This window comes from Panthera tigris, chromosome A3 (assembly GCF_018350195.1).
Source record: "Panthera tigris isolate Pti1 chromosome A3, P.tigris_Pti1_mat1.1, whole genome shotgun sequence".
In the NCBI taxonomy this organism is placed as follows: domain Eukaryota; kingdom Metazoa; phylum Chordata; class Mammalia; order Carnivora; family Felidae; genus Panthera; species Panthera tigris.
The window spans coordinates 113,069,612-113,082,096 of record NC_056662.1 but is presented as its reverse complement, the minus strand read 5'-3'; the positions used below and the strand labels follow the sequence as shown (position 1 = coordinate 113,082,096).

Here is a 12,485-nt window from a genome sequence, read left to right as displayed (position 1 = left end):
CTTGGAGAAAAGGACACCCTTTTTTCCGTTACTGACCTTCTAACAGTTCTGTAACTGAGACAATGATCCCATTCTCCAGAGATAGGTACTGATTATGTTTAGTCATTACATCTGTTATATTTACAATAAGTGATTCTCAAACAACACTTTAACTTGTAGCATAATATGGCTTTGTATTATTTATCCAGTGTGTTATTTTTATATTGATTTGTAAAATTTAAAAATTACTGGATACGCTTATGAATGTGTATGTTTAGTGTTTTATTTATTTTTGAGAGAGAGAGCGAGCAAGCACGCGCACACGTGTGTATGAAAGCAGGGGGGTGGGTGGAGAGAGACACGGGGAGGGAGAGGGAGAGGGAGACAGAGAATCCAAAGCAGGCTCCAGGCTCTGAGCCGGCAGTGCAGAGCCTGATGCAGGGCTCAAACTCATGAACCGTGAGATTATTACCTGAGCTGAAGTCAGATGCTTAACTGAGTGAGCCACCTAGGCTCCCCCCAGGAGGAATTTTTAGTAACCTAATAGTAGTTTTGTTACTATACACTTTTCATATATTGGTCTTTCTCTGTTGGCCTGAAAATGGGTGGGGCACAAAAAGTAGAAGCCTGTTTATAAGTGAAAGAATGGCAAAATTTTTGAAGTGTTTGGTTTGGTGATCAGATTTCTCAGATATTATGGGATGGTTTCAGTTATTTAAAATAGATATGTATATTTGAAGCTTAAATAATAGTTCTTTTTATGCTAATAAAATAAATATATTAGTGTTCTTACTTGCTTTTGTACATTAGATTAACCCAGTAATATACCTCTCTGTTGGCCAACTATATGTATCAAAACAGTATTGTGTATGTATTTTTAAATTTTTCTTGAAAGAATTTAATTCAGTAAGCTTAGTATGTAACCAAGAGAGTTGCTGGAAAAATTATAAAACAGTAAATTTGAAGCCAGAGCTGAAGGTGGGTAATTGAAACAAATAAGTGAATTACATGTTTGAACTCAAGTATCAGTTTTCATAGGAATGGTAAAAACCGTTAGAGAAAGTAGTTAGGTAGATAGGAAAATCCTTGTATAAAGAATGTGTTCATTTTAACTTTTCTTTGTCAACATTCTATTTGTTATAGCCATGTTATTTTGAAAGCTGCCTTGTAAACAAGGATTTTTTTCCTCAAGCCACGGTTAACTATGCTATTCAGTAAGCATGCAGTTACCCTACTGGCCACTAGATGGAGATCCTGTTTCATTGCTAGCAATATTTGGTTTAAAAAAAAAAAGTATGAATGTAGAATGTTCCTTTAGGGTACCTCACCCTCACCTCATCTTGATACCATTTTGGGAAATGACATTCTCCTATTTTCAGAAAACATCACTGAGAATATTAACTTACTTGCCATTTATGTAATGGAACAAAAGCCTTTATCAGGGATGCCTGGGTGGCTCCATTGGTTATACATCTGACTCTTCACTTTAGCTCAGGTCATGATCCCAGGGTCATAGGGTTTAGCCCTACATCAGGCTCTGCACTGAGCGTTAAGCCTGCTTAAGATTCATATTCTCTCTCTGTCTCCCTCCCTCCCTCCCCCCTTTTCCTCCCCCCTCCCCCATCCCTCTCCTGCTCATACTCTTTTTTCTCTCTCTGTTAAAAAAAAAAAAAATCCTTTATCAGTATTATAAAATCTGTACCATTTTAGTGCTGGTTTCATAGCATGGAGGTAAATACAATTTCAGAAAGGGAAACTTGAGTTTTCCTGTTCATTCCCTGCCAATATACAGACTAGGAAGGGACAAATGAGAAAAATGAAATCCAGAGACATTTAGTCAGTTGCCCGGGTTTAACTCTTTAGCAGTAATCTGGCTATTACCAAACTCAAAAATTTTCAAATCTGAAGGAAAGCCATAAGTGGATTTTTCAGTATGGAAAAGAGAAATGAATAAACATGATAGGTTAGAAGAAGGTAGAAATGAGAAAACAAGTACAGGACTTTCTTTTGGGAACATTATAAGGTACCAGTTTGGCTGTTTGTCTTAGCTAAGTGATGGTATATACTAATACGAAAATTTTGTCATTTTCACAGCGTTGGTTTGCTGGTTCCATAACTACCTATAGTGGAACAAAACCCATTAGTGTAAGCTGTATTAAAGTATCTGATTTTCCTCACACTGGAGTTATGTGTTGAGGTTCTTATCGTGTCTTATCTTTTGTTATATTTCTCAGAAAGTGAGGATTTAAGTTTAATCTCATGAGTATACTAGTTGAAAATAAAGTTAATTTTCTTGTTATAGCAAATGTCTTAATTTAAATATGACCATATTTTTAAAACCCAAAGTTATTACTATAAAGTTAATTCAAAGTAAATGTACAATTGGAAGTGTACCCATCTTTCCTTTTTTTTTCTTTCCTTTTTTCCCCATCCATCTTTCTGGTCTTCAGGGCAGTAAATTCAGGAGGGCCTATTGTTCTTTAAGAGCTTGAATATTACATTAGTGTTGTACCGAGAAAAGATAATAGTTTATCAATAGAAAGTATGCAATTTTATCATTCGTAAAAAGTTACTTTGTTGATACAACTTGCCTGAGAACAAATAAATAGAAATTATTGAGCCATTATGACACATAATACTTAACTTTATATCCTTACTTACAGTTTTCTTTGTAATAGTTTACTTGAAGCTTTTGAGTTGTGTATCCCATTTCTTTGCACTCTTTTAATAAACAGTCTGTCAGAAAGGGGTAAAAATTTTAAGATACTTCTGCTAAGTAGAATTGTATGCCATTTGGTTTTTAATCCCAAACTGTTATAATATGGCCCTAGTTTTCTTGAAAATTAGCTGAGGAGTACAAAATAAAATCTGGAATGCTTGCCTATATTTAGTGTATCTATTTTCTACAAAAACAAGATACTTTCAGGACCTGTCTACCATTTCATTCTTTTTTTTTCTTTTAATTTTTTCTAATGTTTGCTTATTTTTTGAGAGAAAGAGAGTGTATGCAAGTAGAGGAAGGGCAGAGAGAGAGGGAGACACAGAATCTGAAGCAGGCTCCAGGCTGAGCTGACAGCACAGAGCCCAACGCAGGGCTCGAACTCCCGAGCCGCAAGATCATGACCTGAGCCGAAGTCAGACACTTAACTGAATGAGCCACGCAAGCACCCCTCTACCATTTCATTCTTGGTAAAAGAGTACAGAATGCCAAGATTTTGATCATGTTAGTGTCCACTCAGTGTGTCTTGCACATAAGCGTTCATCAACAAATGTTAGTTCCCTTTATCTGGAATTCTCATCTTTGTCAGAGGCATCCTATATGCAAATATCTTTGGTGTAGAATACATCACTCTCTCTGTTAAATAATTGTACTGGTAATTGTAAAGGGGGAGATGGGGTTGCTTTAATTAAACTTTAAATGGATTCCCAACTGATTTGATTTGTACCGGTTTGTAAGGATAAAATATCTGCAACACTGCAGAGATACCTTACTTGATCAACCACAGTAAAGCGATCCTTCCTTCCTGTTAGTTGCCAGTGTACCTAATGCTTATATTTTCACTTCTCACGTTGTAGTGCTGTTATAGTATAAACTTTCTTAATGAATCCACCTAACCACTTGCCAATTAAACATAACTCTCTAGTTCTTTTATAAACAACTCAACTTGTATATGTATATTTCTGTTCTCAATAGTTAAATTGTAAACCTGTTAAAAGTTGTGTTTGTTTCCAAATTTATTTATGCCTCTATTGCCATTACCTAATTCAATATTACACAAACTGGATGTTTATATAACAAATTTAGAATACTTTTTTTAAAGACGCCATAAAAAAGGAATTGACTAAAACAATCAAATTAATTAGGTTTACATTGAGAAACTATAAAATATATCATATACATACATATTTCCCCAGCAGAATGCCCTTCCAGCTGGGTAGAGCCCTTCCTGACTTGTGTAAGAAACATACATACTTTGATCCTATGCCAAAAATCTTTGATACTTTGATGTGGGTTTCTCTGTATTTCATTCTTTTTGTCTACTGGCTGGCTTAACTGCCGACTTAAGCCAGCATTCAGCATTTCTAGGGTTGACATGAATCCCCAAAATAATTTGTTGGCTAAGGCTCAGTTGAGGAGTATGAATTCAATAAATTAAATAATTGGAAAACTGCAAGGGAGAGGAAATATTGTGTATGAATTATTATATGCAAAAGTTACTTTTATCAAAGTATTTGTATGAAGTCCATTGATGTTTCTGTTATAGCACTTATATATGATAGTGTTACTTATATCAAATTCATAGCTATGCAGTAAAACACCTTCTAATTGTTTGTTAATGGACAAATAGTCTTCATGCTGTGTGCTCACTTAAGATACCCTTTTAGTAATTTTCATTTGCAAGTAACTTTCTAAAAAAATATTTTTTTAAGTTTATTAGAGCAAGCACATGCGTGCAAGAACAGGGAAGGGACGGTAGGGGGCTTTGGGGAGAGAGAGAGAGAGAGACAGAGAGAGAGAGAATGAGAATATCAATCCCAAGCAGGCTCTGTGCTGACAGAGCTCCCATCATGAGGTTGTCTCACAAACCATGAGATCATGACCTGAGCTGAAATCAAGAGTCGGACACTTAATCTACTGAGCCACCAGGTGCCCCTCATTTGCAAGCATCTTGATTGCAAAGGCATGTTTTGTTTATAAATATGCAGTAATATCAAAGAATAGTTTTCGGTTTATTTATTGAGTTACATTTTAGTGAGAATTCTGGGTGAAAAAATTCTTTCTCTTACTTTACTGTACCCAGTGTTTATTTCAGCATTTTGTTTTGTTTTGTTAACATTTATGTATTTAAAAAAATTTTTCTAACGTGTATTTATTTTTTGAGAGAGAGAGCACGAAAGGGAGAAGGGCAGAGAGAGAGAGGGAGACACAGAATCCAAAGCAGGCTCCAGGCTGTCAACACAGAGCCTGATGCGGGGCTCAATCCTACGAACCGTGAGGTCATGACCTCAGCCAAAGTCGGACGCTTAACCAACTGAGCCACCCAGGCTTCCCAACATTTATTTATTTTTGAGAGACAGAGAGACAGAGCATGAACAGGGGAAGGGCAGAGAGAGATAGGGAGACACAAATTCCAGAGCAGGCTCCAGGCTCTGAGCTACCAGCACAGAGCCTGGTTCGGGGCTCGAATCAATGAACCGCGAGATTGTGACTTGAGCCAAAGTCGTATGCCTGACTGAGCCACCCAGGTGCCCCCTCAGCATTTGTTTTTAACTATGTTTTGCTCAAATATAATTTCTACAACTCGATCTTTTACAGGAGAAAATATAGTTTTAGTTGGGAAGGATTTTAACTGTAAAAGTCAAATTACCAGATCACTACTAAAAAAATGTAATTAGTTTGCCAAGCATAATATATTTGTTATGTAATTATCTTTTTTATTTTATTTTTTTATTTTTTAATGTATCCTATTTAACCCAATGTATCCCAAATATTATCATTTTAATATGTATCAATATAAAATTCTTTTTTTTATTTTATTTTTTATTTTTTAAAATTTAGATCCAAATTAGTTAGCATATAGTGAAACAATGATTTCAGGAATAGATTCTTTAATACCCCTTACCCATTTAGCCCATCCCCCCTCCCACCACCCCTCCAGTAACCCTCAGTTTGTTCTCGATATTTATGAGTCTCTTCTGTATTGTCCCCCTCCCTGTTTTTATATTATTTTTGTTTCCCTTCCCTTATGTTCATCTGTTTTGTCTCTTAAAGTCCTCATATGAGTGAAGTCATATGATTTTTGTCTTTCTCTGACTAATTTCACTTAGCATAATACCCTCCAGTTCCATCCATGTAGTTGCAAATGGCAAGATTTCCTTCTTTTTGATTGCCCAGTAATACTCCAGTGTGTGTGTGTGTGTGTGTGTGTGTATACACACCACATCTTCTCTATCCATTCATCCATCGATGGACATTTGGGCTCTTTCCATACTTTGGGTGTTGTTGATAGTGCTGCTATAAACATGGGGGTGCATGTGTCCCTTCAAAATAGCACACCTGTATCCTGTGTATAAATGCCTAGTAGTGCAATTGCTGGGTCATAGGGTAGTTCTTTTTTTAGTTTTTGAGGAACCTCCATACTGTTTTCCAGAGTGGCTGCACCAGCTTGCATTCCCAGTGATTGTCTTTTAAGATATTAACATTACCCACATTACTTTGTATGGTTATTAATTGCAAATAATTATAGGGGCGCCTGGGTGGCGCAGTCGGTTAAGCGTCCGACTTCAGCCAGGTCACGATCTCGCGGTCCGTGAGTTCGAGCCCCGCGTCAGGCTCTGGGCTGATGGCTCGGAGCCTGGAGCCTGTTTCTGATTCTGTGTCTCCCTCTCTCTCTGCCCCTCCCCCGTTCATGCTCTGTCTCTCTCTGTCCCAAAAATAAATAAATAAATAAAAAATTAAAAAAAAATTGCAAATAATTATAGATAAAATTTAGTATTTAATTACTAAAAGGATTTATAATTTACAGAGAAATAATTTAAAGATCTCTGATTCTTTCTGTATGATATTTCCTTGAAATATATAGGATGATTTTATGTGTCAGATTAGGCAAAGTAAATGGATAAATTCCTTAATTGAAAATTAAATATTTGAGAGACACCTGGGCGGCTCATTTGATTGAGCATCAGACTTTGCCTCAGGTCATGATCTCATAGTTTGTGAGTTGGAGCCCTGCATTGGGCTGTCTGCTGTCAGCACAGAGACTGCGTCGGGTCCTCTGTCCGCTTCTCTCTCTTTGCCTCTCTCTAGCTTGCACTCTCTCTCAAAAATAAGCATTTAAAAAAATGTTAAATAAAATTAAATATTTGAATAATGAATGTATTTAGCTTTCACATTAGTTTTGAGTTCACTTAAATTAACATTCTGTAAACAAATGTTTTATTCAATTGAGTTGAAGTTTTTGCACATTTTAGGTGTCTATTTTATTTTTGTTTTTACTGAAATTCATCAGGGAAATAAACTCAGCATGTGCTGATGACTCATCAGAAAAAAACAAGATACTTTTCTTACATAGTGTTCATTTTCTATGTAATCTTACAGTTAGAATTGCTTAACTACCAAAAAATCATTTTAAAGTATGCATTTCTTTTGGGATATTAAATATAAATCCAGAGGAAGATAGTGATTTTGAAAATATTGTGTTTATTAATGCTGACTAAATCTTTATTTTGCTTTACATTTTGTTGGTCTTACTTTCCATGCTGACTAAATTTCCCTTTCCTATATTAGGTAGATAGGTAGGAGCTTAAAGAAAACATATTTAAATGCAATTTGATTATAAACAATATATTCAACATGTACGTTGAGAAAAAAATGTCTATGGCATTTTTGCTTTTGTGTCTTGTTTATATTGCCAGGTCATGTATGTTTTCTGGCAGTAAATCTTGGTCGTCCGTAGTCATCGCCACGCTTAGAACAAGGCATTTACCCTGGAATGTGTGTCAGAGTTCTCTGGAAATGGACTTTTAAAGGATATTCTTAGAAATCATTCTTATTAGAGCTGGCTTTGGTCTTGAATGCAGCCCCATGAAAAAGATCATCAGAGTGTGGTATAGAAATAAAACAAGAACAATTACCAAAGGATGAACTACTGTCCCATGATGCTTAATATGGCCGAGATAGGCTCTTCTTTTTCTTCTTTCTTTTCTTGCTTCTTAACATCTTCTGCTGTAATGATGACAAAAGTACTCATTTTCCCAGAACATCTCTTGGTCTAGAAAAAAAGAAAATTGTGAAACCTCTAGGAAAGATTCCTTCCAACATGTACAGAAATAGTAAATAAATTTACTATACTTGTTATCTTTGCATAATTTTTCAGGGTGCATTTCTATTTTATTCTGTTAACATGATGGAAAATGATAGAAAATGAATATATTTTAGTAGAACTTCTAATCTATTATCAACAGTTCAATAGGATAAGAAAATATAATTGAAAGGTAAACATTAGATCTGCCGTTTATATATGTTCTATATTTAGTAACTCTAAATTTTATTTTCAGATATTCTATCTATATCTAGCTAAGCTGACATACATGTGAATTGCAGTCAGTTGGCCTGATATGTGTATATAATCACTGCATATTTTAGCCTAAAATAATGAAGGTACTAAATGTCAGATTTTTAAAATAATAAAAAGAGATGTGTTCCTTACTCTACATTGCATCAGGAATAAAATATTATCAGATATCCTGCATAGTCCACAGTGGTGATGAATGGATTTTTTCTCTTCGTGGAGAGCTTCTGCTTGTACTCAAGGAAAGAAAAGTGAGCAGAGCCTGGACAGGCTTCATACTCAAGATGACAGATGTTTTCATTGTATCCAGGGGGAGAGGTCTTCTCCAGTAGTAATCCATGTAAATTTCACTGTAACTGTTTGGTATAAAGTGATAGCCTCTACTAGTAGTAATCAAATGGTAAATGTGTTCGATGTTTCTTTTGGCTTTTATACATGCTGAATGGTGCTTCACAAAAATGGTGACTACTTATGAATTTTCTGTCTGATGAATCTTAAAACTCTTCTGTTTCTTTTCAGCTATTTGAACATCCTTTTCTGTGTTGAAATGTAATTTCAAATACAGAAAATGAGAATTCTGTTTTTATATCTTGTACTAGTTACTACCTTCAAATTAGAAAATGTCTCTTACCGGAATAATTATAGTAATGTCACACACCTCTATCTGTAGTTGTTAACTCCAAGGTACTTTTCAAGCATTGCATAATTCAGCAACCAGGGAACTTCCGAGCATCAGAAGGATAGTGACTTTGTTTAGTAATAAGCAGTAACATTGAACATGCACTTGGCACTTTATGAATAATGATGGAGCTGTAAGCCACTGTTGCAGACATGGTGTTGCATAACAGCGTTGTGCCCCTGCTCTTTCTTTGTCAGCTGGTCATATTTAATCCTTTAGTAACAGTGAAGTATGCAGGTAAAAAGGAGCAAAGTATAAAGATAATCTAAGGTTTTCTGATGAAGCTCTTATTGACAGAAATGGGACTAAAGAATTCAAGATGGAAACATCTTGTGTTATAGTTTTGTGTTATAGTTTTGTGTTATAGTTTTTGTGTTATAGCTTTGTGTTATAGTTTTTTAAGTAAATTTTTTTAATTTTTTTAATTTTAATTTTATTTTTTTCATTTTACTTTATTTTTTAATTTATTCATTTATTTTTGAGAGACAAAGCATACGAGTAAGCAAGAGGCAGAGAGGGAGAGAGGGAGAGAGAGAGAGAGAGAGAGAGAGAGAGAATCCCGCAAAGTTCAGAGAGAGACTGAGAGAGAGTCTGGAGCCTGGAGTGGGGCTTGAGCTCACCTGATGCAGGGCTGGAATTCACGAACTGTGAGATCATGACCTGAGTCGAAGTCGGATACTTAAACCGACTGAGCCACCCAGGCGCCCTGCTTTGTTTTGTATTTTAACAAGAAAGTTTTCATTAAGAGTTTGTTACATTTATTGACTCCTTTGTTCACTGACTATCCATCCATGTTAGTTTTAAAAGTGCATACCAAAAAAACATGAACATAAATTAGCTTTTCCTTAATTTTCTCCTCTCTGGCCATATTCAGAAATAAATCTTTTTTTAAAAAACACAAATAATACAAAATGAGTTATTAATTAATAACCATGTTCTAAGTTCCAGACATAAGTGTAGATTGCCAGATATGTTAATATCTCTTAGAATTTGACATTAAAATTAACGCACTTGTTTATGTAACTAATTATTATCAGGAAAAAAGCAAACATACAAAAACTTGACATTTTAAGAGCAAAATACATAAGAAGTGATACAGTAATGAAATTTAGTTAAAGTTCTTTGTAAATCGGACCCACAGTTTTATGTCTCACACTGTTAAGACGATTCTCAATCTCATTGTCCGTTGCTTATTACCTTGTCTCCACAGCTTTTGCTTCCATTTCTCATTTGAAGAGAATATATTTTATTTTCATAACTTAAGATTCTCAGTTGTCCCTTCCCACTGCTAACTTAATTGAATGAAATGTCATTTGAATAAAAGGAAATACCATGTTTCATTTATTTAAAAGAGCTGTTTTATTTTCTCTATTCCCATTTATTTTTAGATTTAAAAAAATTTTAATTAGCAGTCATACATGTGCTTGCAAATTTGTCATATCTTTTTTCCCGACTGCTTTTTATTGAGTTTTAGCATGCTGAGCTGGCCTCGGCATTATTCTTATAATGGACAGGTGGTTTCTTATTTTGTGGTTTTTCCTGTTTTTTTTGTAACTTATAACCATTTAATAATTATTATTTAAAAAAATCATTGTGTCCTGGGGTGCCTAGGTGGCTCAGTTGGTTAAGCGTCTGACTTCAGCCTAGGTCGTGATCTCGCAGTTTGTGAGTTCGAGCTTCACGTCAGGCTCTGTGCTGACAGCTCAGAGCTGAGCCTGCTTCAGATTCTGTGTCTTCCTCTCTCTCTGCCTCTCCTCCACTCATGCTCACTTGCTCTCTCACTCTCTCTCTCTCTCAAAAATAAACATTAAAAAGCATTTTTTTTCAATCATTGTGTCTTGGATTAGTTATATTCTTGTATAAAATACTATGGTTTTTTTGTAGTTTGTTTTTTAAACTAATTTACTTTATTTTGGGGTGCTCCTGGATGGCTCACTTGGTTAAGTGACCAACTCTGGATTTCAGTTCAGGTCATGATCTCATGCTTCTTGAGTTTGAGCCCCGTATCAAACTCAGCAATGACAGCATGGAGTCTGCTTGGAATTCTGTCTTTCCCTCTTTCTCTGTCCTGCCCTGGCGTATGCACACACTCTCTCCTTAAAATGTATAAGCCAAAAAAATGTGTGTGTGTGTACGCGCATGTGCACCGTGCTTTTTAAAGCAGTTGTACAGCTTTACATAAACATTGAGTTCTGTATATTCCTTCTCTCTTCTACTCAGTATCCTCTGTTACTTCTATCTTGCATTAGTGTGGTACATGTTACAATTGATGGAATAATAATGATACATTGTTTTTAACTAAAGTCAGTAGTTTACATTAGTGTTCACTCTCTCTTGGACATTTCTGTGGATTTTGACAAATGCATAGTGTCCTGCATTCCACCATTATAGTATCACACAAAGTAGATTCCACTCACTTCCCTAAGAAACTCCCTCTGTTCCCCCCATTCATCCCAGACTGTCCCTCATCCCCCAAAACCTCTGGTAACTTTTTTACAGGCTCCAGTTTTTCCTTTTCCAAAATGTCATATAGTTGGAATTATACAGTATATAACCTTGTCAAATTGGCTTTCACTGAGTAATTCTTTCGCTGAGCAACATGTATTTGAGTTTCCTCCATGTCATTTTGTGACTTGAAAGCTTGGATAGTCAACAATTTAACAGTTCACCTTTTGAAAGACATCTTGGTTGTTTCCAGGTCTTGGCAGTTATGAATAAAGCTGCTGTAAATCTTCATGTACAGATTTTTGTTAAATTTTTTGTTCCATTGATCTATTTGTTATTTTGCCAATACTACATTATCTTGATTATCATTAAATTTATAGTGACTCTTAAAGTCTGCTTTTAGCAGCTCTTTGACTTCTTTTTAAGTATTATACTGGCTATTTTGAGTATTTTGCCTTTCTGTATAAATTTTAGAATTGGTTGGTACCCACAAAATAAGTTACTGGGGTTTTTGTCGTAATTTATACTCTTCTTTTTCTCTTTGAATGTTACAAGGAAGCAGGCTGGGAAGAATAAAACACTGTGTGCTGTACTTCATTAAATGAGTTTATAAAATAGCACAATTGGAAATCTTTGGATAACTGGCCATATTTATATCAGTGTAAATTCTAATGTGTCCAGTACTTAAGTGTAGAAATGGAAGCTATTCAGAATTTTAGCGGAAGATGGAAGATAAGCTTAAGCTTCATTTCTTTTGCTGGCTCTGAGACGAAAGAAGCTGTATAAGTCACATTTGTGTCTCTCTCTTCATATATTTGAACTGATAAGAACAGATACTACACTTGATCTTAGCCAAAAGGCCGAGAAGCGATGTCTCTTCATATATTTGAAAACTAAGATGACATATTAGGGAAAATGTTCATAAAACTTTTTCTTTTCTATACAAAGCAGTATTATAAAGCAATTGAAAAAAATAAATACCCCAGAAGGAAAAAGTGGAAATGGTATGTGAATAAGTAATTAAGAAGTTTTTCATAACAGTTCTATTGAGGATAATTCACTTACTGTACAATTCACCCACTTAAAGTGTACTTTTGATGAGTTTTGACATATTCACAGATAGGTGCAGCCATCACCACCTTTAGAGAGGGATTACTTCTAGAATTAGTTTGTGGTTTCAGTGAATTGTTGATAATGCAATCAGAGTCATTTCCTGTATTATTTATTTATATTCCAATTTTAGAAAGGAAAATGAGTACACTGTTTATAATTGCTATTTTCATTTGGGGATTAGCAATCAGTGTACTGTA

The 12,485-nt window shown here is 35.1% G+C and overlaps 1 protein-coding gene and 1 pseudogene across 9 annotated transcripts in view; one reads left to right on the top strand and one right to left on the bottom strand.

Annotated features, from left to right (window-relative positions):
- Positions 1–12,485, top strand: part of BIRC6 (baculoviral IAP repeat containing 6) — a 223,543-nt gene that overhangs the window by 166,697 nt on the left and 44,361 nt on the right. The gene's annotated exons all lie outside the window — the stretch shown is intronic.
- LOC122237550 lies at positions 11,847–12,047 on the bottom strand (annotated as a pseudogene).